Source organism: Halichoerus grypus, chromosome 1, assembly GCF_964656455.1.
Source record: "Halichoerus grypus chromosome 1, mHalGry1.hap1.1, whole genome shotgun sequence".
NCBI lineage: Eukaryota > Metazoa > Chordata > Mammalia > Carnivora > Phocidae > Halichoerus > Halichoerus grypus.
This window is the reverse complement of record NC_135712.1, coordinates 106,968,154-106,994,021: the sequence shown is the minus strand read 5'-3', so window position 1 is coordinate 106,994,021 and position 25,868 is coordinate 106,968,154. Positions and strand designations below refer to the sequence as shown.

Genomic DNA, 25,868 nt, shown 5'->3' with positions numbered 1-25,868 from the left:
AATTTTAGAACTATTTGTTTTAAAATCTTTATGGGAACAAGGCAAATTTTTATTTATAGCATATCTAAATTTTGATGATACACTGTCCTTTTTTTTTTTTTTTTTGAGCATAGTTGACACACCGTGCCACACCAGTTTCTGGTTTACAACATAGTGATTCAACATCTCTATGCTTTGTACTATGCTTGCCACAAGTGCAAGTCACCATCTGTCACCATACAATACTATTACAATGCCATTGACTACATTCCTTATTTTATACCCTCCATTCTGGTAGCCCATTTATTCCTCAATTAGAAGCCTGCATCTCCCACTCGCCCTCACCCATACTGCCCATACCGCTGCCCCTCTCCCCTCCAGTAACCATCAATTTGTTCTCTGAATTTATAGGCTGGTTCTGCTTTTTGTTTGTCTATTCATTTGTTTTTTAGATTCCACATGTAAGTGAAATCATATGGTATTTGTCTTTCAACTATTTGACTTATTTCACTTAACATAATACCCTCTAGGTCCATCCATGTTGTCACAAAGGGCAAGATCTCATCCTTTTTGTGGCTGAGTAATATTCCAGTAAATATATATATATATATATTATATATATATTATATATATATAATATAAACATATACATATAAATATATGTATATGTACGTCTGTGTGTATATATATATGTATATGTGTGTGTATATATATATATATATGTATATGTACACATCTTCTTTATCCATTCATCTACTGATGGACATTTGGGTTGCTTCCATATCTTAAAAAATATGGACTACATTCAGAATTTACATGTCATCCTTGCACAGGGCCATGCTAATCTTCTCTGTATTGTTCCTATTGTAGTATATGTGCTACTGAAGTGAGCACTAACATACTGTGCTTTTGAAGAATTCCGTTGTTTTTTTTTTAAGGGAAAAGGATTATCACGTTTATTCAGAGCCAGAGTGCCCATTGTCATTAATGTTTCATTTAGTAGCCATTCATCTTTCTGAATAACTACAGAAATGCCTTTACTGAATTCCATCAGAGTTTTAGTCTAAGTAAGAGTTACATTTTTGGGAGTACATTGGATATTCAGATAAATTTATTTCATAAGTATTCCCTTTTAGATTTAGTCATAAATTAAAGTTTGCAAATTCTTTGGAATATATGGAGAGTTCAGAGGTAAATGCTTTATTTTGCTTCCTCACTCTTATGGAAATGTGATTGTATACTTTTGCCTTCAGAGGAATATTTCATATTTTATTTCCACTATATATCAAATAACAATGATTCTGTAGTAACTGATTATAGTAATAAATGTATCTATTTGAATTTTTTAACTGTAATGCGAGTGACTAGTATAATTTCTCTGTATTACAAAAGTTTTCGCAGAGCTATCAAGTCTTTTGTGTTAACATATTGTAAAATTAAAGCTTCCTGATATTAAACACAGAATATAAAATATTTTTGAAAGTTGAGCCTGTAAAAGTATATTTCCGAACCAAAAAGTCACATATATTAATACAAATGACCCTGAGTATATAATATAATTTTATTCCTGAACTATTTAAGCAATTTTTCTTTTTTTTTTAAAGATTTTATTTATTTATTTATTTATTTATTTGTCAGAGAAAGAGAGAGAGCGAGCCCAAGGCGGGGGAGCGGCAGGCAGAGGGAGAAACAGGCTCCGCTGAGCAGGGAGCCTGATGTGGGGCTTGATCCCAGGACCCTGGGATCATGACCTGAGTGGAAGGCAGTCACTTAACCGAATGAGCCACCCAGGTGTCCCAGCAATTTTTCTACTATGAAGCATGGATATTGGTATTTAAGAACCAATAATGCATGGGCATATTATATATTTAAATGCAGTATTACCAAAAACAAAAATTAAATTTAGGTAATCAAAGATTTGATTTGTGTGTGTGTGTGTGTATATATATATATATATATGTGTGTGTGTGTGTGTGTGTGTGTGTATATGTGTTTATATATATAAAGTGTATATATATACTTAAATTAAGCATATATACTTGTGTATATATATATATGTATATATACTTAAATTATCAGTATGATTCTAACATTTTCATGAGTCATTTATCTGACTTCAGTATAATAGAAACAGAAGTTTCTAATTCTTATAAGAAATGTTCAGATTTTATAAGTTGGTATAATAGGCCAATTAAGAAAAAAAACTAATAAAACTAGTATACCAAGCTTTTAGTTATTTAATATAATAAGTTGTGTACTACCTGATATTAAGTGGTACAGAAATCTAAATACATTTACCAGACTTATTAGAAAGTGTATGTTGTTTGTACTCATTAAAGGAATCTTGGATTATGTTAAAAATTATTTAAAACAAGCTGAAGTAAAAGTCTAAATCCAATGCTAATGGGCAAGTTATTGAGCTTTCTGTTCCAGCCAGTGGCAATCTGCCTGTATGTGCACGGCCAAAAAGCTGTATCCTGCTCTGCAGCTTGTACATTATAGAGAAATAGCCTTCTGGTCTCTTTGAAGAAGAAGCCTTGAGAAGAAACAGCATCCTTGAGAGTATCAAGTGCCTAATTCCAAACTCAACCATGTCCCTTACCTATATTTCTCTAAACACATATTCACTAGCAAACTATTGTCTCTCTAAGTAAAACAGATTTGTCATGTGTTTGGTCACCCTATCCATCTAGGGAACTGAGAAGTGTGTTTATGCAATTATTTGCAGTATTGTGAATACTAGAATGTCCCTATGCAAGTCTTTTGCATTAATGTAATAATAAAACAATGCTCAAGTTAATTGCTTTCATTGAGCTGGACTTGAATTACACACAGGCATATAAAAGGTTGCCTAGCAGATGTGATTCCAGGAGCCCAGGGAAAACCGTTTCCCAGAAAAACATCACTACAATTACAAAGATGCAACTACCTGTTCTGATATTTTAATTTTTGGAAAGAACATACAGATATAGATTTAATAGTTAGATATCTCTGAGAGTAATAAGCTGCTTTAAATTACACTAAATACCAACAGCAGCTATTGGTTTGCTTTTGGAGAATTGGTATGGGGAAAGAGACAGTACTGGGTGTCTCTCAGGAAACTGGGAACATACAGGAGAAAAGGAATGCAGAAAAGAGCTCTTGAGAGGCAATATAAATTTAAAACTTTGACTAAGAGTTATACAAAATTGTGCGTATTTCCAGAATTTTAAAGCATATTGACAGTTTGTTGTATTTATTTTAGATCTCATTTTAAATGGTGAAAATTAAAGTTGAGGTTCCCATCTTTCCCTTTCTAGGGTGTGTGCTACTGCTTCTGTCTGCAGGCAATCCATTCTTACCATGTATCCAGTCCACATTTCCATGCTTTCATTACAGACATATGTGTCTGAAACAGATGCATAGTCATTGTCTTGTTTATTTAAAAAAGTTACATAACTGGTTTCATATACCAATAATTTTCTACAACTTGCTTTCTTCACTCAACATATTTTTGAGCTGTAACCATTTTAACTGCTGCATAAAGTCATTTGTTTGAATGCATCACAATATGTTCATCTATCCCCCTCCCATGGACATTTAGATTATCTTCAGATCTTCACCATTACAAGTTGATATTCCTGATCATGGCTGTTTAAGCTCTTGTGGGAAAGCCTCTCTAAAGAGTTGTTAGGTATTAGGGTATACCCATTGGCCACTTTTCTAGATACTGGGAAAGTTTCTCTTCTTGGCAGTTGTGACTGTTTTATGGAGGGATGCCTACTTAGATACAAACACAAAAATGTTATATATTTTTTCAAATCAATGATTACAACTATGCTCTTTTGAGTCCCCTCATACAATTGCATTTCTAATAATACAAGTGTTTTTTTTTTTTTTTTTTTACCTTTGTAGTTTCTTTAGTGTAATGTATTTACTCAAATTTTCAATTTCTTCTTGAGGCCAAATTTAATGGTTTTCTCTTTTGCTAGGAGATCATCCTTCTTGAGAGGTTTATAAATTTATCATCCTTCTTGAGAGGTCTATAAAATTATAGAGTTACATATAATATTTTCTGATAATTATTTTCATTTTCCTTTGTCTATGGTTCCATTCTCATTTGTGTGTTTACCTCTTTTTTTCTAAGATTTATTTATATATTTTAGAGAGAGAGCGAGAACATGAGCAGGGGGAGGGGCAAAGGGACAGGGAGAGAGAGAATCCTAAGCAGACTCCCTGCTGAATACAGAGCCCGCCATGGGACGGATCTCATGATGAGAGGTCATGACCTGAGCTGAAACCAAGAGTCGACACTCAACCAACTGAGCCACTCAGGCACCCCTCTTCTGTTTATCTTGATTAGATTAATCACTAATCTTCATATTTTCAAAGAACCAGCTTTGGATTTATTGTTTTCATTAAAAATTAACTTGGGGATTCCTCTTATTAATTTCATTTTATGTTTTTCTATTTGTTATTCTTTTTATAATTTTGATGGTGAGTACCAAATATTTTAGTTTTCATCTGAATAATGTTTTTGTTGTGCCTCATTAGTTTTGGAATGTATTCAGTAAATATTTATTGAACACTTACTGTGTTCACTGATTTAGGAACACATAAACTCAAAATTCTTGCCATAAAGGTGCTTACATTCTAGTAAAGTTTGCATACTACTTTATCTGCTATAAAGTGTTCTCTTTTCATTGCTTCCTATATAGTTTATTGTTTCACATTTATATCTTCTTTGATGCAACTGCTCTCAAGGAGAGCGTTTCCTAATATCTGAGTACTTGAGGGTTTTATTTTTTTAAACTTTGTTTCTGGGGCAGCTGGGTGGTGCAGTCAGTCAAGCCTCCAACTCTTGGTTTTCGGCTCAGGTCCTGATCTCAGGGTTGTGAGATCCAGCCCCAAATCGGGCTCTGTGCTCAGCGCGGAGTCTGCTTGGAGTTTCTCTCTCCCTCTCCCTCTGCCCTTCCCCCACCCTAAAATGAATAAATCAATTAAAAAATAAACTCTGTTTCTAACTTAACTGGATTTTATTCTGACAGCAAGGTTTTCTTTATAGCCAGACAAATCATCAATTTGGTAAATATATGCTGTATATTTTTTGTTGTCTAGATCTGTCTCATTCTGAAATAAACCTATTGTAGGCTTTTATTTTAATAGGGTACATATCAAATTCTTATTCCATTTTGAATGGTTTTGCTTTATATAATTAATTACTTAATTGTTTTGTATATATTTATAATTATTGTATTTTCTTCATAAGTTGTAGAAGAACTTCTATTTTGATATAGTATCTATTTGTATCCTATTTATTGCTTTTAACTTTAAATTTCACTCCTTGATATGCTTTTCTGACTTCAGTTTTGTTTGCCTTTGCCTGGTTTTTTTTTTTTTTCTTTTTCTAACTTGTTATTTTCTACCATAACTTTATTATAAATGTATTTCTTTGAAGCAACAAATAGCCTTTTTTTTTTCTATTGAGAAATAACTGATATACATCCCAGTATATGTTTAAGGTGTATCACATGATGGTTTGTGAAATGATTACCACATATATTATGTATCATATATTGTGAAATGATTACCACAGTTTAGTTGACATCCATTATCTATCTCATAAAAATACAATAAAAAGAAAAGAAAAAAATTCTCCCAGTGATGAGAACTCTTAGGATTTTCTCTCTTAATGGCTTTTTTGTTGTTATTGTTTTAACCCAGTCTGATTAATGATAGATTTTAGTGTTCACGTTTAGTGTAATGCCTGATTTGTTTGGTTTATTCCTTTATGCTTGTGATTTATATTTTTTGTTAAGCTCTTCTTTCTTTTTCCTTTTTTTTTTTTCTGGGTTGAGAAAGTTACAATCTACTTCCTTTTTTTTCCCTCCTCCAGTGTTACATGGATCATCTCTTTCTTTGTCCATATTTTCCTGTCTTGTTCAATTTATATAGAATTAAAAGCAATTTTTCTATAGTGTAGGGCTTTGGCTTGAAAGTTAGTTTTGATTTGTTAGTGTCAGGAGTTTATAAGACCCAGACTGCTCTAGCCCAGATTATAGTATAGTCCATAATAGTCTTCACTCACTGTGAATTGAAAGTTTCCTTGTGACTTTTAGATTGGTCCACTGTGCTTTCCAGAGGGTACTTATTCATGATTTTAGGGCTCTCCCATGCTCAGGGCTAGCTAAAGCCTAAGTGCCTTCTCTCTACTTCCTCCCATACACCATGATACCACATGGATTTTAGTGGCTTTTATCACCTCCTTATTTGTGGGGATGTCTTATCACCTAGTTTTGTTATTGATGTTATCCATGGCTCTTTGCTTTTGCTCTCCTAGTTGCTGTCTGTTTTTATGAAAGGTCTTGGGAGATTCATAAACCAAGTCCTCGCTGCCAAAATCTTCCACAGTACCTCCTCTTTGACTTGCTTTTTTGATAGAAAAATCTGTCTTCCGTGTGAAGAGACAATAAGGAGAGCAATAGGAGGTACTGTAATAACACTGACAAGAGAGGGTGGTGGCATGAAATATTGTAGCTGTGGTAGAGGTATTGAGAAGTGGGTCACATTCTGAAATTTCTGTTAGTGTTGTTCTTATTATTTTTTAATTCAAGGCTACATTTTCTCCTACAGCCATTCTGTTTCATTGGAAATTTGTTCTGTGATTCTTTTGGCTGATGGCCTCTTGTAGATGTGATTTTTCCTTGTTGGCTCATTACAGCTCAGGTCTGGCTGTGCGGTATTTGAAACTGTGGGAGTTCCAGAGGTGGTGGGATGTGGAAGAGGGGTTTCTATCTCTGTGGCCTTCTGTCATAGAGGCAGGCAGCCTGTCAGTTGCCTATTGAGGCATCTGGCAAATCCACTTTGATTGTTATGTTCCTGTGCTCTCCAAACCTCAACTGCAGGAAAAATTTTGTTCTCCCATTCATTCTTTATTGGTCTTCCCAGGGTCAGGAACACTCTCCACATTCATAAGATGCTGATGGCAACTTTGCCTTGGAAACTCTAAGTGACAAGATCTTGCCAGTTCCTGTTGCTTCCCATTCTTTGTCCTTGGCCTGACACTTGGATAGAGTCCCACACTAGTTCCTTATGCCAGAATGAGTTCAAAGTCTACAAACCTATAGATTCCAGGAGGCACTTGGCCAGGAAAGAGAAATAGCTTAAAGTAGAGAATGGATGGGGAGAGGGAGGGAACTCTATTTAGGTCACTATGTTATAAGAATTTGCTCTTGAAAATGCTCTTTCTATGCCAAGTATCTTTAAAATGATCAGAACTTGATTAATCTTATCTTAAAATACATGTGGATTCAGTACATTTAGTTAACAGATTGCCCTTATTGTAAGTTGTCAAATAGATTGATAAAGCTATGAAGATCATAAAAGAGTAAGTCTATTTCATGAAGAAAATAGAACATTATTTTTTATCTGAATTTTTCTTGAACTTTTTGCTTTACAAGATTGTTTGGAAATAGACATATGACAGGGTTCTTGCTCTCTGGGTGTTTACATCCTGTTTAAAGAATGGCATATATCAAATTTAAAAAGAAAGGGAAGAAAAGAAAGAAGAAAGTATCTCATTTAAGGCAGTGCAGTTCCATCTGTGCTTTGTAGACAAGTGCTGTAGAAACTCAGAGGAAGGACAGACAATTGGCAGCAGTTACCTTAAGTTTAGAACTTGGGATATTCTTCGTATTTCATGTTGATGTAGCTAACCAATGGTATGGGAAGTTTTATTCTACAAACATCTATTCATCAAAACTATGTGCCAGGCACTGAGGATTCAACAAAGAAGGCAACATTGATCCTCTGTACCAGGAATTCATGATTTAGGAGGCTCTATTCAGGAGGGCATCCATCTGGAATTGATTCTGTTTTCAAGCTTTGTGATAGATTTAGTTCATGACCAATAACATATATGTGGATATGGTTTGACCAGTCTATTGAAAACAATGTCCCTAATGGCTTGTGCTTCCAAGGAAATCAGCAGATGCAAAAGCCTAGGTTTGACGGTGATGCTGCAGTTAAGATTTGGAAAGTTCCTATGAACATGATGACATAAAAATCTAAATTTCTCAGTGTTTGTCAGTGCTGGGTATAGAGATGGAACTTGCGCTCATTCATTTCTAATGTTAATCTTATTAGAGAGTATGTGAAAAATGTAAAACCATACATTTTTACTTAAAAATTATGATTCATGCTTCACTGGTGCTGAAACATTTTGTTTAGATGCAACTCAATTATCTTTCAACTGAGTCATTTTCAAAACTTATTTTAAGCAATTGATTTTCAGTAATAATAAATTAATCTTTGTGATGTCAAAATCATTAATAATAATAAAATCTTTGTACAGAGTGGTCTGAGCAATATATAATTTCATTATGGAGTTAAATGACATGCACACATTTTGGCTGTTCGTGACAAGAAAACATAAAGACAAATATATGTTTTTCTTTTCTTAAAGATAAATGAATTCTGTCTTTTTAGTCTAAGAATTCACTCTTACCCTCCTTCAGTTGTGAATAAATATAACAAGAAAGGTCACTGAACTAATATTAAACACTGTGGTATTAAATCCTGGAGAAAAGTTGTACAAAAAGGAAATTTATTTCATTTTTTTAGTTTCAATCATGAAAACATAATACTGATGCTTCTAAATAGGTTAGTGAAATGTTATTCAGTAACCCAGGGGCTGTTTTGAGGCCATTGGCCATGGTCTGTAAAAATTAAAGTCTGAAAAATCCAGATATTATTTTCAGTGAAATAAAAATCTATTCACTAATGTAGTGATTTGTCTTACTCCTGGCTCATATTAAGGTATGGAATAAAATCTACAAAATCCTATGACATTACTCAATGTCTGAATGGCTAATGGTTTTTTGCAAAGTATTGTAAATACTTTCAAAATGACAAAACACTGAAAAATTCCTATTCAACTTGAAATTATTCAGGGAATCCTGGACAAAGGGGCCTTTGGCCACTTCAGATTCATAATGTCTTATATAATATTAAGTATTGTGCAAATCTAGAACACTAAAATCTTTTTAAAAATATGTCAAGCATTCAAAACTTTTTATTTCTACAACTGTTTCATGGTTGCCATGGCTTCAAAAGAAGTATTAACGTATTCAAAATCTTTTTTCAGTGGTCTGTGGCTTTTCCATATTGTTGTTATAATGAAACCAGGGGCTCTCAGTAGTTATAGGAGCTTTGTTACTCTAGCCAAGCACAAAGCAAATGAAGGTCATGTCTGAATTTATTTACAGAATCCTATCTGCAACAGATTAACTGTTGAATATTTATACACAGAACATGTTAGGAATTCAGAAAAGATTTCTCTGGGGCTTACCTTAGAATTCATGTTTTCTTTAATTTGCTCAATTTTAAAATCCCAAAGTATAATGCATAGATATTTGCTTCCAGAAGACTATTCTGATTGCCTCTTTCTTGGGCCTCATTGTATCATAACCCCTGTGCCACTGGATGAATGTCCATTACCACGTACTCATCAGAAAGCTCCTTGAGGCAAGCAGCCGTGTCACATTTGTCTTCATACTTCCATTGCCTGGTCAGTGCCTGCATCATAGTGAGGGAAAACATGTCTATGGAATAAATCAATCCCAGGTTTAAATTCAGGAGAGACAACAAACTGACAAGAAAGGCAAGTAAGATAATCTTTTGTGTAATTACATAGTGTATCAGCCTACTTAGATGTACATGTTACTTGTCATCCATTTGCTCTTACAACTGTTTTCATTCCCTTTATAGACTACAGTTTTCTACCAAAGTTCTCCTAAAAACACAGAATGAACAAAGATCCCCAGGGGCTGGAAGCTTAGTCTGAAGGGATTGTCATAGTTGCAATATTTTTATGTTTTGTATTTTAAAAATATGAAATTTCCTATTATCCATCTTTATTTTATTATAAACTATATACAAACATATTTATAAACATAATATCCCATATTTATTTGATTATAAACATGATCTTTTTCTCTGAATCTTTAAATTAGTCAGGGAATATTAATTTTATTTATCCTATGAGTTTTTATAACTTCTGACTGATAACTGTGGCACTAAGATATATCTCTTCAACAATAGGCCATTTCTGGAAACAATGCTCACTTTTCAACTTTTCAACTTGTTCTGAAATATATTAAAATTTTAACTGATAATAAATTTAGATTTCTTGAAATCTAAGAAATATTATCCTATTAGAGAACACAGACAATATTAAAAATATTACACAGCAGAGGGAAAAACAGAGTATTCTTTCTATTGTCATTTATTAAAATGATTCCTTCATTCTTTACCTCATCCATTTATCACATTATCAGCCATCTAAGGAGTTTATGACTCATTAGGAAAGACAGGCAAGAGAATGGCTTACCACAGTGTAAGACAGAATGCCCGTGCTGTAACAGAGATGAAAATCCTGGTGTGGGAGTGCAGGGAGAGGTGAACATAGAGATGTAGAATGGGGAAGGCCTTATGGAGGAAGGTGTGTATACAAGCTACTAATTGGAGTGCCAGGATTTGAAGTTTGGTGTAAGAAAATTACCACCAGTCTGCTAGTAAAAGTCTACCAAACTGGTTTATTGCAGCCAATAAAGAATATGAGATCATAAAGAAGTGTCTACCATATGTGGGTCCTAATATTATGAAAAATAGAATATTGGAGAGCTTGAGCAGCCCTCAACAGAGCAGTCCAAGATTTAGCTTCCTGGGCTATTTTTATTTATTTGTTATTTTAATTTTTATTTTTAAGTAGGCTCCACACCTAGCATGGAGCCCAACATGGGGTCTGAACTTACCACCCTGAGATCAAGACCTGAGCTTAGATCAAGAGTCAGACACTCAACTGACTGAGCCACCCAGTGGCCCCTGGGTTCCTTTCAAAGCAGAAGTTTTATTATTCCATACCTCAGATTTGTGTAATTAATCTTAAAGGTGTAGACCTTGGCTGGAAGAACTCAGAAACTAAGAGATATGTATTGGTAAAAGGGTATAATGTTCCATCAAGATTTTGAAATAATTGAGCAGCTTGTAAGTATCTAATAGACAGTGTTCTTATTGTAACTGATGTTGTAGTTATGCCTGACCTTACTGACATGACTATCCATTTATTCCTCATGACATTCAGGGACAACATCACCAGTAGACTCGTCTGTGTTGTTCAACGGGGAGCCTTAGGGAAACACCTTTGGCCCTTTTTAAGGAGAAAAGAAAACTTATAACCAGAGATAAATATAAATGGAATAGGTTGACCTGTGAAATAATAAAGAATTATAATAGCACATTTTATAGTATTTTAGAGGTTATAAAGAGTTTTTACACAAAAGTCTATGTAAATGGGCATTGGTTTATATTTCACTGACAAATAATCAAGTGATTATTTCATAGTCATCCCAGCAGGCCACACATAAACTAGATCTTGCTCTTTCATTCCTTTAGTTACAATTGTTTCTGCTGAGACAAGGTGGCTGTCAGTCAGGGATGCTCTAATCTACAAGGAATTTCTACCCTGGGTTGATTTAGATGCCATTTCTTGTCCTTGAGATTCTAAGAATACTTGATTCTGTGATAAAAGTTTCAACTCAGGCAGAGGCCTGTGGGTTGTGCAGGAAAGGTTGGTAGCTTTGGAGAATGCTCCATCTGCAAAGCAGTAGAACTTGGACAGAGGCTGTCTACACAAAGTCAAGGAGGAAAATAACATAACTTAGGAATTTGTCCCTTGTAAATTAGTATAGTAGTGGAATTAAAGATAATTCACATTTTAAATCTCAGTTGATGAATAAAATAAGGCCCAAAGCCTCATTTGTCAAGACATTAAAAAATAGAATTTATTTTAACCTTATGGTGTTGTCCCATTATAGCTCTTCCTTTTGATTCCAAACTTCTGGAATGATTTTTTTTTCTTCTGTTTTTATATGTATGTACACACAAACACACAAACATGTTTTGATAACTGTGCAAAACTCAAATTTTATCCTTGACTTATCATGATCCTTTCATTCAAATATAGAAAAAAAGTATTGTAACTATTGCACCATAATCGCTGAGGAATTGTCTACTCCTATTAGTTTTTCAAGGCTTACATTTGCGGGCTTCTCTAACTAGTGACTATAAGGACAGTGACTCCAAGGACAATTGCCAGTGGCTATTTGAGTGAGTTTAGCACTATCCTTAATCAAATGACTAAAATGCACAGTCTTAACCAGTAAACACTGAATCTCAAGGGCTTCAGTCTTCTAAAACTCACAGTTTACATGGCAACCATTTGAAGGAGAGGCTGTGGAAGAGAAAAATACATAAATATTTGTAGAGTAATTTAAATACTATTAATTGTGAACTGTTAATGATTTTTCCTTCTTAGTCTCTCATTCATTCCTTTCCCTATGTGTTCAACATACACTTTCTAATCCACTGTCATAGAATAACAAGTGCTATGGTCTGAATGTTTGTGTCCCCCTCTCTCAACACACACAGAATTCATATGTTGAAATCCTAACCCCTAAGGGAGGTGGTATTAGTAGGTGGGGTCTTTGGGAGGGGAGTAGGTCATGAAGGTGGAGCCTCACAAAGGGATTAGTGTTTTTATAATAGAGTCCCCCACAGAACTCTCTGGTCCCTTCTATTACGTGATTTTACAAAGTTTGGCATTCTACAACCCAGAAGAGGTTACCATGCTGACACTCTGGTCTTGGACTTCCAGCATCCAGAACCGTGAGAAATAAATTTCTGTTGTTTAAAAGCTATCTGGTCTGGGGTATTTTGCTACAACAGCCTGAATGAACTAAGACAAACAGTAATCATTAATTGTGGAAGCAATTGGGGTGGAGGAGGTGATGAAAAATGTTACTCATTTGTAGTTTTCTTTTTATTAAAAACACAAATTTAAGGCATTTGTGAAACACTTCGTAGGAAAATTAGATAAGCCCGTATAGTCACTTATTTCTGGAGCTCCAGAAGAAAAACTCTTACTGGTAAAACCAACTTACCTTTTGTTTTATTCCTGATAAGTCTCTTCAGCAATTCATACAACCCATGGCCAGAATGCTGGCAGCCTAATCATGACCAAAGCAAAATTCCTATGCCTCTTTTGTTTTTAGCCCCCACATTGCTGCTGCTCTCCCAAATATCCCCCAAAGTCTAAATAAAAGTTGGATAATAGGGTACGAGGCCTGAAAGCTTCTTCAGAATTTATTTGGAAAACCAATGTGCTGGCAAATGCATCTGTCTATATCTATTTCTAAAGTACTAAATCCAATTTTGGAGCCTCCAAATGAAAATGCTCTATTTCTGGTACTGGCTGAGAACATCTCTGATGAAAGCTTACTCCAAAGGAACATCGTACTGAATGCTAGATAACAATATCTAGCTAGATAATAGATGAGATTATTTCCCCAACCCATTCATTGAAAGTTTCTTTTAGAAATTAGTTTCCTAGGCTATGGACACAAAGCTTTGTGGTGCTTTATGATAATTAGGATAGTACCTTTAAAGAGTTGCTCATGTAAGGGTATTTTTTTGGGGAAAAAAAATCTAGTGTTGTTAAACTGAATTTCTTTTATGTTGAGATTGGAAAAGGAAACATAGGTTAAGGGGAAACTAGATGTGACTGGCAAAAGTGACATGTCCACCATAGAAGGACTTTAATATATTTTAGGCTTTTTCAGTATAGATTTTTTCCCCTAGAAACTTAGATTAAACGTTATAACTCAATACAAAAGATAAATAAAATGCAAAAGAAAATATGCACTTTCTATTTCCTTGACAAAAATTAAATATTTTTATCTACAAAGCATGGTTTCTCACTGAAAGGAAATACCCCAAAGAGTCCATGTATCCTTTTAATTAATTCAACAACTTGAGGAAAAAATTATGTCCCCCAAAATCTTTGTGACTGAGATCAGTGGCTATAGCATCAGAATTTAAATCAGTCAGGGAAATTTTCCCTGAACTTGTCTTGATATAAAACCTCTTGTCAGGAAGCAAATACCTGGCATTATACATCGGGCTCAGGGGGCTGAGATATTGTATTATCAACCTAGAGACCCAAGGAAATTTTATTCTTTAATGCGTTATCTGAATATAACACACTATTATATATCTAACTCTATTTAAAATAAAGGGATCTGAAATCCCAGAAAGAGAGATGTGTTTAACATGTTGAAGATTGCATCCTGAAACGCTGGCTTTTGTGCCAAAATAGGATTGACTTGGAGAAAATTGAGATAGCTCACTCAGTTGAAGACAGAGTGAAAAATTCTAATGGCTAGGAAGGTAACTGGTCTTCCTCTCTTTCCCTCCCTTTCTTTCTTCTCTGCTTTTCCCATTATTCCTGACTGCCCTGCCTTATTCCAGAAAAGGCTGAAATATTTGACAATGATCATAAAGCACGTGTTCTCTAAGAAAAATATAGTCCACATACTTTCAACAAACCCTTTTTGAGGCTATATCAGTCAGGATGCCGGTGGGAAAGAGCACACTCCAAAGGGCAATTGAAAAAACTTGAGTGGAGGGGCTGTTTACAAAGTGTAGGTAGGGCTGCAGGAATCAATCAAGAAGAGTGAAATACCCAAGGACAGGCTGGCAAATAGCAGGAAGCCATTATCCTCCTTATGCTTGAAAGGACAAGGAAAGGTAGCTGTTACTGGAAGCCAGTGAGTGACCATATGTACAAGGTCTCAACAGGTGCTGAGACCTTAGGTAGAAGAGAAAAACTACTGCCAAACCTTGGACCACCAGGCAAAATGCAGAGAATAAATACCCTGACTTCTCTGCCCCCTTCTACCCTCTCTCCTTCTATTGGTGTCTCCCATCTGCTAAATCCATGTAGAAAGCTGAATGTAATAGACCCTGGCTGAAGCCAGAGCACAGAGCAGGATAGAGAAGGCTGCAGGACTGATATGAAAAGGCAAAGAATATCCAGTGCAAGTATGTGCCAGGCAATACATTAAACTTAGCATCTTTTTTCCCCAAGATAGTCTATATAATGTAGTAGATTAAGAGATTATAAAGAAAATAGATTTCTAGTTTCAGGAAAGAATTTACAAAATTTCCCCACAGAGGTATCCACACTGTCTCCATCACTTTATTTCCATTGTCTGGTCCACCTATTTTAAATGGGCATGAGTCTGCCTTACTCCCTGACTCTACCCCAGTTGGTCAAGATTACTAGTAACTCCCATCCTAACGGACCCAATAGCCATTTCTCTATTTCTTTGTGGTATTGGACACAATTATTTCCACCTTCTCGAAACACTCTCCTTTCTTGTCTTTTGTGGCACTTCACACTTTCAGTTTTCTTCATACTTAACATCCATTTCTTCTCACACACTTTGGCTAATGCCTCCTCTCTAATTGATTTCTAAAGACTGTAGGAAGCAGAGCTTTGTCTTTGGTCTTTTTCCGTTCCCTAGATGATACTTTCTGGTTTGATGCTTCCAATACTCTCTAATTCATATCTTTATCCAAGAACTTTTCCCTGAGAATTCTAATGCCTGACACCCACAATTGGATGTCTGATAGACATCACACACACACACTTGGATGTCTGATAGACATCATACACACACACACACACACACACACACACACACAAACACACACACACACAGACACAGAGGCATATTCAATACCAGGGTCTTGATTTTATTCTCTAAACTTGTACCACCCTCATTTTTCCCATCTCAGTAAAAGATAACCACCATTGCTCAAGCCAAATTCTTATGATTCTTGATTTTTTACTTTCTTTCCTTATGCATTGGCAAGTCCTGTCAATTTTACCTCTAGAACAGTTTTTGAATTTAGTTACTTCTCTTAGACTTCATTTGCCCCCAACCTAGACTAAGCTGCAGTCCTTTCTAGCTGCATGACTGCATTATCCTCTGACTGCTCTACTTCCATTCATTCCCGCAGAGCGCTCATTTAAAAATTTTCATCAGAAAACCACCTTTTCCCACGCAGACCCTTCATAGACTAAGATGCAAATTCCTTGCTCCAGCCCAAAAGACCCAATGATCTGGCTTTTTTCTATCACTTCAACCTATTCACCAGGCACAATAGTTTCTGTTCTGTAAACAAATCAAACTCTTCCATGGTGAAGTCTCTGTGCTTAGTGTCATGTCTGCTAGAAAAGCTCATTAATTAAGCATCAGCTAAAATTTCACCTTCACAGTGAAACTTTTTTGGTTCCCTCTGAGTCAGGGCTAGTTACTCTATCTTTTATACTCCCACTATACTCTGTTCTGACCTAGCAGCAAAGAGCATCTTTAGTCACTCTTTCATACAATGTTTTCCTACTCTGGAGTGTAAGTTACTGAAGAACAGTAACTTCCTTATTTGTCTTTGTTTCTTTAGTGCCCAGAGGACAGAATATACTCATTGAACAGGTGTTGTATTTATGAAAGAAACTTAAAGATATTTTGTGAGAAGAAAAAGCTAAAATGAAATGCCCAAGATAGTTATTTTCAATGACTATGTACCATTATATAGAAGAGATAGAACATTTGTTTCCTTTTAAGACACTCCTGGGTTTAATGTGTAGAAGTTGGAAAAGGGGATTTTGTTCAATTTAAGAAACTTGTAAAGATTAGAACTCTACAGCTAGAATTGGAAGAGTATGGGAAATAGGACTGACTCACCAAAAATACCCAGGAGAGAGGGCTGGCTGACCGCAAATATTCCTAGGGAAGAGATCCCTACATGGGATATGAGGTTTTTTTGTTGTTGTTGTTTTGTTTTTGCTTGTTTCGTTTTGTTTGTTTGTTTACCACTAGACTCTATATGGCCTGTATCACTCTCAGTTTCTGTGTTTTCATAAATTACAAAAGTTGCTTTCAACTTCTTAAATCTACTATTACTTTAATTTCCAAGCCTACTTCCTATATACTCATCTGTATACTCATGTAGTAGCTTTTTTTCTCTTGATAATTCTCAATTCTTTTTTTTTTTTGAGAGAAAGAGAGTGGGAGAGGGGCAGAGGGAGAGAGAGAGAATCTTAATCTTAAGCAGGCTTCATGCCCAGTGAAGCCTGATTCGGGACCCAGTCTCCCAACCCTGAGATCATGACCTGAGCCGAAGCCAAGAGTAGGACACCTAACTGACTGAGCCACCCAGGCGCCCCAGTAATTCTCAATTCTTCCCTAGTTGTATGATTTTAGGTGCATGGTTTTGTTTCCTACTAAACTGATTGAATATCTATTTGCAGAGGAGCAGCATGTATAGGAAGCAGTTCAGTATATAGTCTCCAAAACCGAGCTGCCTAGGTTTGAATCATGTTTTTATCACTCACCAGATTTGTAGGCTATTACTACTTCTACTACTACAGCACAGCTTATGTTATTTATATTCATTAATTACATCTAAGATGTTATTGAGCTCTAAATCTGTTATTCGCTTTTATTTCATGTGGTTCTACCTACTTAATTAATCCAATTTAACCTTGGCCTATTTCTTTCATGGTACATTTTTAAAAAATTGATTATCTCTTTATAAAGAGTTAAGTCTAAGTCATATTGATTGTAGAAAATGTATTTTAAATAAATATACACTTTGAAGTAACTTTTAATGACAGATTAACATTCCATTATGTGTATATACTATAATTTGTTGCATAAATCATCTATTGATGGAACTAAGTATGGTTTCAGTTTCCATCATTATAAATGGTAAATATCCTTCTTCAAACACATTTGCATATTTTACCCCAAATTTAATTAGGATCAAGTCCTAGATGTGAATTTCTGTGTTCAAAGGCATGTACTTTATATAAGGCAATATATATTTCAGTTACTCTCCAGAAACTTTCCTTGCTTCCAATAACATTTTTTCTCATTTGATTCCTTATTTCATTGTAACTAAAAGTAGTTTCCTTTTCTATTTATCTGTCACTCTATTTGTATAGTGAATTAATTTTCGGTCTTCTCTGTCAATTCCAGGATATGTTAACCTACTTCAAGAGACTTTAGCCATTTCTCTAATTTTCCATCATACATTTTTAGGTGCATGATTTTTCTGTGATAATTACTTAGTGCATCTTTAATTTCTTCTAACATATTAAAATGTTTAATACATTGGTTTTTATTTTCTAATCTACAAGGAATAAATTAATTAGGAATCTTATTTCTTTTTTTTTTTTTTTAAAGATTTTATTTATTTATTTGACAGAGAGAGACACAGCGAGAGAGGGGAACACAAGCAGGGCGAGTGGGAGAGGGAGAAGCAGGCTTCCCGCCGAGCAGGGAGCCCGATGCGGGGCTCGATCCCAGGACTCTGGGATCACGACCTGAGCCGAAGGCAGACGCTTAACGACTGAGCCACCCAGGTGCCCCAGGAATCTTATTTCTTATCCACATATTTAAGAAGGAAGAAATGTATAATTTACTCTTTAGTGCTATACTGATCTTTTTCTCTGTGGAAATAGCTTAGAGCTATTCTGTATATCAAAGCATTTATATTAATAGCTATCACTAAAGTATATTCATAATTATAAATTTTGTGGTTGTTTTGGTTATTCATATCTCATCTAGAACATTAAAATCAATATATAGTGTGATTTGTAAGAAATCAAACAATGAAATTCCTCTCATTTACAAATAGGTCTCATTATTTCATACAGTATTTTCAATGTGAGTCTCTAGGTTTCCTGCCTGTTATATTCCCAAATCACTGTTGGATTTGGCAATCCTCAACACAAAATCTAAAAGGTGATATCCATTTTTAACATGAAAGTGAATTTCTAGTTTAGATTTTTTAGAAAAATGTTATGGCATCCCTCGGGTTTATTTTAAGTACAACTTAGATGATATATGACCTTAGCTGGGAGTCACAGTTTCAGACCTTTCTATTTGTTGATGTTTGTGGAAAGTGAAATAGAAATTACTAATGCTATTGAAATTTAGGTATATTGAATTTCTTGCTCTGTCTTTGTCTGACTGGACCATCCAAAATTTGGAGGCAAATTTTGTTATATATAAGTCTTTGAAAATTCACAGTGATTTTTGCAAATCTAGAAGGCTGTAAAATGGTTGTTGGGTGGAATAGGTGACATTTGTCCCTTTTCTTGCCTTGACCATAGCAGATCTTATTTTCTTAACATTTTAAATTCAAATATAAAATCAAATATCCCCTCTAGGTATAAGCCAATTAAACCTATTTAATAGCATCTTTAGAATTAAAAAATTATTCTCAAAGACTGTGTAATTCATAATTTTGGTTTATGGTATCATTCGATCTTTCTTTTGATTTTCACTTTGACCTTTTTATTATTCTTCCATTGTGATTATTCAAACTTCTGAATTCATTTGAATTAGCAACAGAAGGTGTTTCCTTAAGCCATGTTTTTCAATAAAGAATAGGTATTAAATATACTAAGAAGAAACAAAATTTTTGTATTTTCACAAACAATTATAATCAGACATACACTCAGCAAAGACTTGTTGAATTCTTATTATGTACCAGATGTTGTGGAGTCCAGAAATGAAATAAATTTATTCCTTTTAAGGGACTGAGAATGAAGAGAGAAAAATAATTATAACATATAATGACTCCTCTATAGATACTTGCCTAAGGTGTGATTGCAGCCTTGGGGAGTATCTAATTCAGCATGAGGGCTCAGAGTGCGCTTGAGCTCGGCCACAAATGGTGTATGTGGTATTGAAGGTATGTAGAGTGATACAACTGCACAAAAGACAAGATTTCACTACTGAAAGATCCCGTATGATATTATATTTCTTTCCTCCTGAAGTTGAATGGTAGCCATTAAAGATCTAAGCAGTGGAATGGTATGATCTAATTTGTGCGTTTGGATATCACTCTGGAGAAGTGTGAAGGACTGATGGAGAGGGAGCTAGGACATTGTGTAGAGATTCCATCAAGAACTCACAATGGCTGAACTCATACACTGAGCTGTAGAAATGGAACTTTGAGAGCAGGTCTGAGAAGTATTAAGAGAATAGTAAAGTTAGGACTCAGTGACTAATTGGTTGTAGGGGATCATGGCAAGAAAGGAGATAAGGATGATGTTCAGATTTCTTGCTTGGGCAACTGGATAAATGATGAGCTATATTCTGAAACAGGGAACAAAGAAATAGAGCAAATTAATAGGAGTGATGACAAGTTCAGATTGAAAATGCCGAGTTTGAGATACCAGTGATACATTCAGTGGAGGTGTTTTTTAGGAAGTTGGGAACATGGATTTGACAGTCAAAAGAAAATTTGAGGTAAAAGATTAGCTTCTGAAGATATAGGTGACATTATGATCAGTATTTTGGTGGTGTTTTGGGTCCCCAAATGTGGGGAAGAAATGGTCAAAGAAGAGAGGGAGGGTATGAAGAAAAGAGTGCTGAGAAGGAAGCCTGGATGACTCCAGCATTTAGGAGTTGGGCAAAGGAATAGAAGTTTGCAAAGCAGGCTTTAAAGGAGTCACTAAAGAGATAGGAAGACTATTATGAAAACGTGATTTCATAGAGTTAAAAGCTAAGAATTGCAGGGGCACCTGGGTGGCTCAGTCGTTAAGCGTCTGCCTTCGGCTCAGGTCATGATCCCAGGGTCCTGGGATTGAGCCCTGCATCGGGCTCCCTGCTCCACAGGAAGCTTGCTTCTTCCTCTCCCACTCCCCCAGCTGTGTTCCCTCTCTAGCTGTGTCTCTGTCAAATAAATAAATAAAATCTTTAAAAAAAGAAAAAAAGATAAGAACTGCAAACTATCCATTGAATTGGATATATCAGAGGTAATGGCTAGATTGGTAAGAACAATTGCAGTGGAATAGTGGGGATTGGATACTGAATAGATTGGACTTCAGAGGTGACAGACAAGAAACAACCTGTAATAAACAATTTCTTCAAGATATCTATGTACTATTGAAGGTTCCCTGCAGCCTGAAGATCACAAATGGGTAATGTTACCAAACTGCAGGTTTAAAAGATTTTTTTTTTTAAAGTTATTCTCTTTCTCTAAGGTTAGGGGTAGAGAAATGTGGTAGGGGATTTGTGACATACACCTATCAAAAAGATGACTAAAGAAGTTGAGGGCATTGATGTTTTAGATACTAAATTAAAAGAAACAGAAAACAATAACCTAATATTGGAATAAATGCCCCTCTCCTCAAGTTAGGCTAGGACAGGATGAAATCACATTATTTGAGTTCCAGATCTATGCCTTTGACAGGAAGGGTGTTCTTTAATTTTACATACAGCTTTCAGTAAATGCACAAATTCTCAGAAGGAATGAGGAGGTGCTCTCTGTGTTTCAAGGACACCAATACAGTTGACAGCATAAAAGATCTATGATGTGCTTGCTGAATGATTGAAGTGTGTTCTTCTTTACTCTTGTGTTTTATGCAGAGAAGCAAACCACTCAATGTGACTTGGGGGTTTTCCGCCTTACTGTTAAATGGGAAGCCCCATCTGTTGGCACATAAATGTCAAGGCAAGCATGTCAGATATCTGTGTGTGTATAAGAGTCATTCTCTATAAACTATGCGGCTCCGGGGCTTTTGTCAAAACATAAGACTCTGAGATTTAACAGCAGGCACAGCTTTCAACATATTAGCATTTCATTGAGATGGGAAGAATAAAAGCTACATGAGACACACCAATAATCCAACTATGCATTCAGAATGATGAAAATAACCTATAGGAAAATAGGCAAGCAGCCAATAGACAATTTAAGACTGGGGAACCATCTGGATAACTGAAGTTAGCTAGCAAATGAATGCAGAAACGCCATTTCAGCAGGACTACATCAGTAAATTAGAAAAGATCTCTCTGCTGCATAAGACAGATATGACCAAACCTGGATTTGAGATAAATACCTTCTTCATCTTTTTCTTTATATTTTTCTTCAATATGAATAAAAACCCTGGTAAGCTTTCTTTACCCCAGATTTCTGTTGTGACAAGCTTTGTTATAACCTGTTAAGGTTATAAGTTGTTAAGCAACTCCAGGGGAAAGGGAAAAGGGAGCATTCATTAGTGGTGAAAAAAAAAATATCTATCTGTCTATCATCTATCTATCTATCTATCTATCTATCTATCTATCTATCTATATCTATCTAAGAGAAAATATGCAATAAATTGAAAGCCAAGTGATTAAAAATTACTATAATATATGATATCCTCTTTTGGTTACTTGGACAATTATAGAAGTAATCTGATTCTTATAATTCTGGGTTTTTTTTGAAGCTCATAAATTATAGATAAGTTATCTGGTTAAAATTATTAAGTACCCCTGTAACATAGCAATAGTAGTTGTTACCAGTAAGCCTTTTATGAGTCAAGATATGAGAAATATTATAGCACAGACTAAATTAGGAAAGAATTATAAGATCATATGAAATACATAAAAAATTGGAAACAAAAAAAAAGTATATAGCGGTAGGGTTGTTATAGTTATGTGTAGGATGTGCATTTGGCATCCATAGCCATGTAGAAAATAGCTAGAGATGAGGAGGATACTAAAAGAAAATTTCTTTAGGGACCTCATAGAAAACTCAAGAGTCAATACATTAAAGCTAACATAGTGATTCCAGTTAAAAGCACTAATCTTATTTGTACATGATTGTATATCTTCTCTCAGTCAGCAGAAAGAAGTACTAAATATAAAGTAAATATGTCTATTGAAGAGGCATTAAATTTTAGTAGAAAGATAGGGAGCAAAGGCATGGTTGGGAGTGGGGGATAGAGAAGAATAATTCACACAAATCTAGCTTATAAGAATTCTTGACATTAAAAGAAGTAAAGCGTAATGTTACATCTACTGATCTGAAACACAGTATTTTATGAGACCTAGGTTTAAGCCCTAGCTTGTTGACTTACTGGCAATGTGATTTATGGGCAATAAGAGATTTAAGCATCCTACTTTCCTATCCATAAAAGGATGGTACCAAAGCTACATTTCATTGATTACAAGTAGCACTTTTGTTTACATTTTACCACTCCTGAAATAGAGATGTGTGTTATAATTGATGGCATTTTGTCATTGCAGTGAGCCAAGCCAAGAAGGTTTTGTGACACAGTTAACTGTCTGCCTATGCACAAACTTGGTTCCTGCTGTCATGCTTAGACAGCTGCAAGCCATTAGTGATTCAGTCAGCAAACAACTTAAGGATCAAATAAGGAAGAGACATGTGTCCTGGTTGTTGGCTGAAACCTTTTATTGTCTTCTTACAAGATCAAAAAAGCACCCACATCAAAACTTGCAAAATGGGTGTTAGTGTCTAGGAAGATAATTCTTAAGACAGAAGGGCAATCTTCTAGGACATGCTGCGTCACCCATGCTCATGGTGGCACAGAGGATGTATTGGATGGAAAAACAGAGTCATCTATCATGCTGAGTTGAAAAGTGATTCAGAGGAGTTAAACCAATCATGAAGATAATTGAAAGAATACTGTAGCCTACTTACTTTACTTTCTTATCCTTTTTAAGTGTGCTCAGGAGTATATATATATATATATACATATATATATATATGATAGAAATTTATGCCTACATAAATCTAAAGAAACCCTTTGGATAAAAATTGTAAGAGATAAGTCATTGTTAGTTTAATTGGCAGTTTTTTGTTTCTTTCTTAGTGCTACATGAAATAATGATGTCTCAATCATGCCATCATTGATTTAACTGATATTTTGTTAATGGATATAAAGGTGTCCACCTACTTGCTCTCATAAACAATGTTACAATGAATTCGTGCAGCTTCATTTTTTGTACGCACTTGTTTAGTTTTTCCTTATGATAAATTTATACATATGAAATTGATTCATCAAAAGGCATGTAGGCTCACTTTGTATTTGGGAATACAGAGAAGTTTTTTTTCTCCAGAAAGGTCATATAAAATTTTGTTTGCTGACTAATATATTGTAGAAGTAGAAATAATTTCACAGACTGATCTTAGTTGAAATATTAAGCTAAAATAGTATTGAAACCTTGTGGATTTAATGTAGAGCAGTTGGAATTGTCCTTCTTAGTTAGACAAGTAGGAAATGGTTAGGGGTTTCTCTTGGGGGTGTGATTGGCATTTTGGACAGGACTCTTTTGTGTTGTGGGGACTAATCTGTGCCATTTAAGAATATATCAGTCTAGTTCCTGACTATTAAGTGCCCCGCAGGGACACTGTGACAAAGAAAACACTTCATACATTTCCAAATGCCTCCTAGGTCAAGGGAACTGGGTGAAATGAAAACATTGTTCCAAGACAAAACAGGTACTGGGAAGACCTTATGGAATTTAAATTAATACAAGATCTCTCTCTATCTTGCTATGCTTATAGAGCAGATTCATTCTGATTTTGGTTATTTCATCGTGGGATATTCAATGCTTAACTACAAAGGTGTTTTTTTTTTTCCTAATCATCTAGAAATGCAGCTTTCCAATCACAAAGGATAGGAATATCCAAAGCTTGTAAAATATTGTAGTGCTCTTTTAAAATCTTTAGATATAGATTTGTTGTAGGAAATGAATTTTTAAATTTTAATTGTAAAAGAAACTGTGATCCATCACAATGTAAATTGTGTGTTTTGTTGTTTGTTTTGTTTTTGTTTTTGTTTTGCTTTGATGTTGAAAAAACCTCAGTGGCTCTCAGGTCTAATTTTCACCTTGTGCCTGCTGGAAATAAATAGTGCTTCTGGCGCTATTAAATGCAAATGTGACCACACCCTCATCAAATCTGGTTAATAATAATAGAGTAGTTGTAAATAGTACAGCTCTGAAGTCAGACTGCCGTGGTTCAGACATTGATCTTTCTGTGCTTCACTTTCTGTATCTGAAAGTTTCAAGGATAACACTGGAATTACTTCAAAGAATTGTCCAGAATTAAACCTGTGCTTGACACATAGAAAGCACTCTACATGTTTATCATTATCATTATTATAGTTATTTGTGGTGGCTTTGCAGTGTATCAGCTGAGTGAGATATCATGATTTCCAGAATCCCTTCCATGCATAGAGTGGGTTCTTTTGACCACAGGAAAATCTACTTGCCCTTTGGAAGAGGAGAGTAAGCAGCAGCTCTGTTCTAGACAGAGGCTTTGCTGTGCATGCCCGTTGCCAGGGCTCTGCTGCCTCACCTTGTTGAGGCAGGGTGGCTGCCCTGCCCTTAACCACCACCCCCAGCTCCTGTTCTGAGATTCCTGGGCCAAGTGCCAGGTGCATGTTTAGCTTCTTGAGGAAATGTGCTAATGCTTCTGCTGTCACCCCATCATTAAAGTTAGAGATTTGGAAGCAGTGAGAGACAGAGGTTCTGCAGTTCTAGAGAGAGCCATCCATGGGTTCCTACTAGTTTCAAGATTCCAGTTTTTCCTTGGTGTCATGTCCTTCTTTCTTTCTGACTGCCAGCCCTGCTGACCGCAGACCCAGCAACAGGTTCAGCAGCAACTTACTTAACCTGTTTATAACCACCTTGCACAATCACATCAAACCCAACACCTTGTAACAAATTCCTTATAACTCTCATAGAGGTTCTTCCTCTTTGATCAAACCCCATACATCGCTTATATCATTTTGCTATTGTGAGGGTAAAAAGTCTCCTTTTGTCTTTTTTTTAAGATTTATTTATTTTAGGAAGAGAGAGAACATGCCCTCTTTCGAGCAGACTCTGTGCTCAGCGCAGAGCCCCACAGTCTCAGGACTCTGAGCTCATGACCTGAGCTGAAATCAAGAGTCAGATGCTTAACTGACTGGACCACTCAGACACCCTTTTGTTTTCATTTGTACTTCTTTATTATTAGAACCTGAATATCTTTTGGAGTGTTCATTCGTTTATCATCCATAATTTGCCTATTTGTATTTGCCCAATTTTCTATTAGATTTTTCCTGTTTTTTTTTTTTTAGAGGTGGGAGGGGCAGAGGGAGAGGGAGAGAGAGAATCTCAAGCAGGCTCCACACCCAGGGGCTCCATCCCGCAACC

At 35.4% G+C, this 25,868-nt stretch overlaps 1 long non-coding RNA gene and 1 other non-coding gene across 7 annotated transcripts in view; one reads left to right on the top strand and one right to left on the bottom strand.

Annotated features, from left to right (window-relative positions):
- The window catches only part of LOC118535137 (uncharacterized), a 371,536-nt gene that overhangs the window by 154,746 nt on the left and 190,922 nt on the right, over positions 1-25,868 (top strand). The window lies entirely within an intron of this gene.
- On the bottom strand, positions 768-873 carry LOC118535140 (U6 spliceosomal RNA). The gene has a single exon (XR_004917062.1). It is a non-coding gene; the product is annotated as a U6 spliceosomal RNA (small nuclear RNA).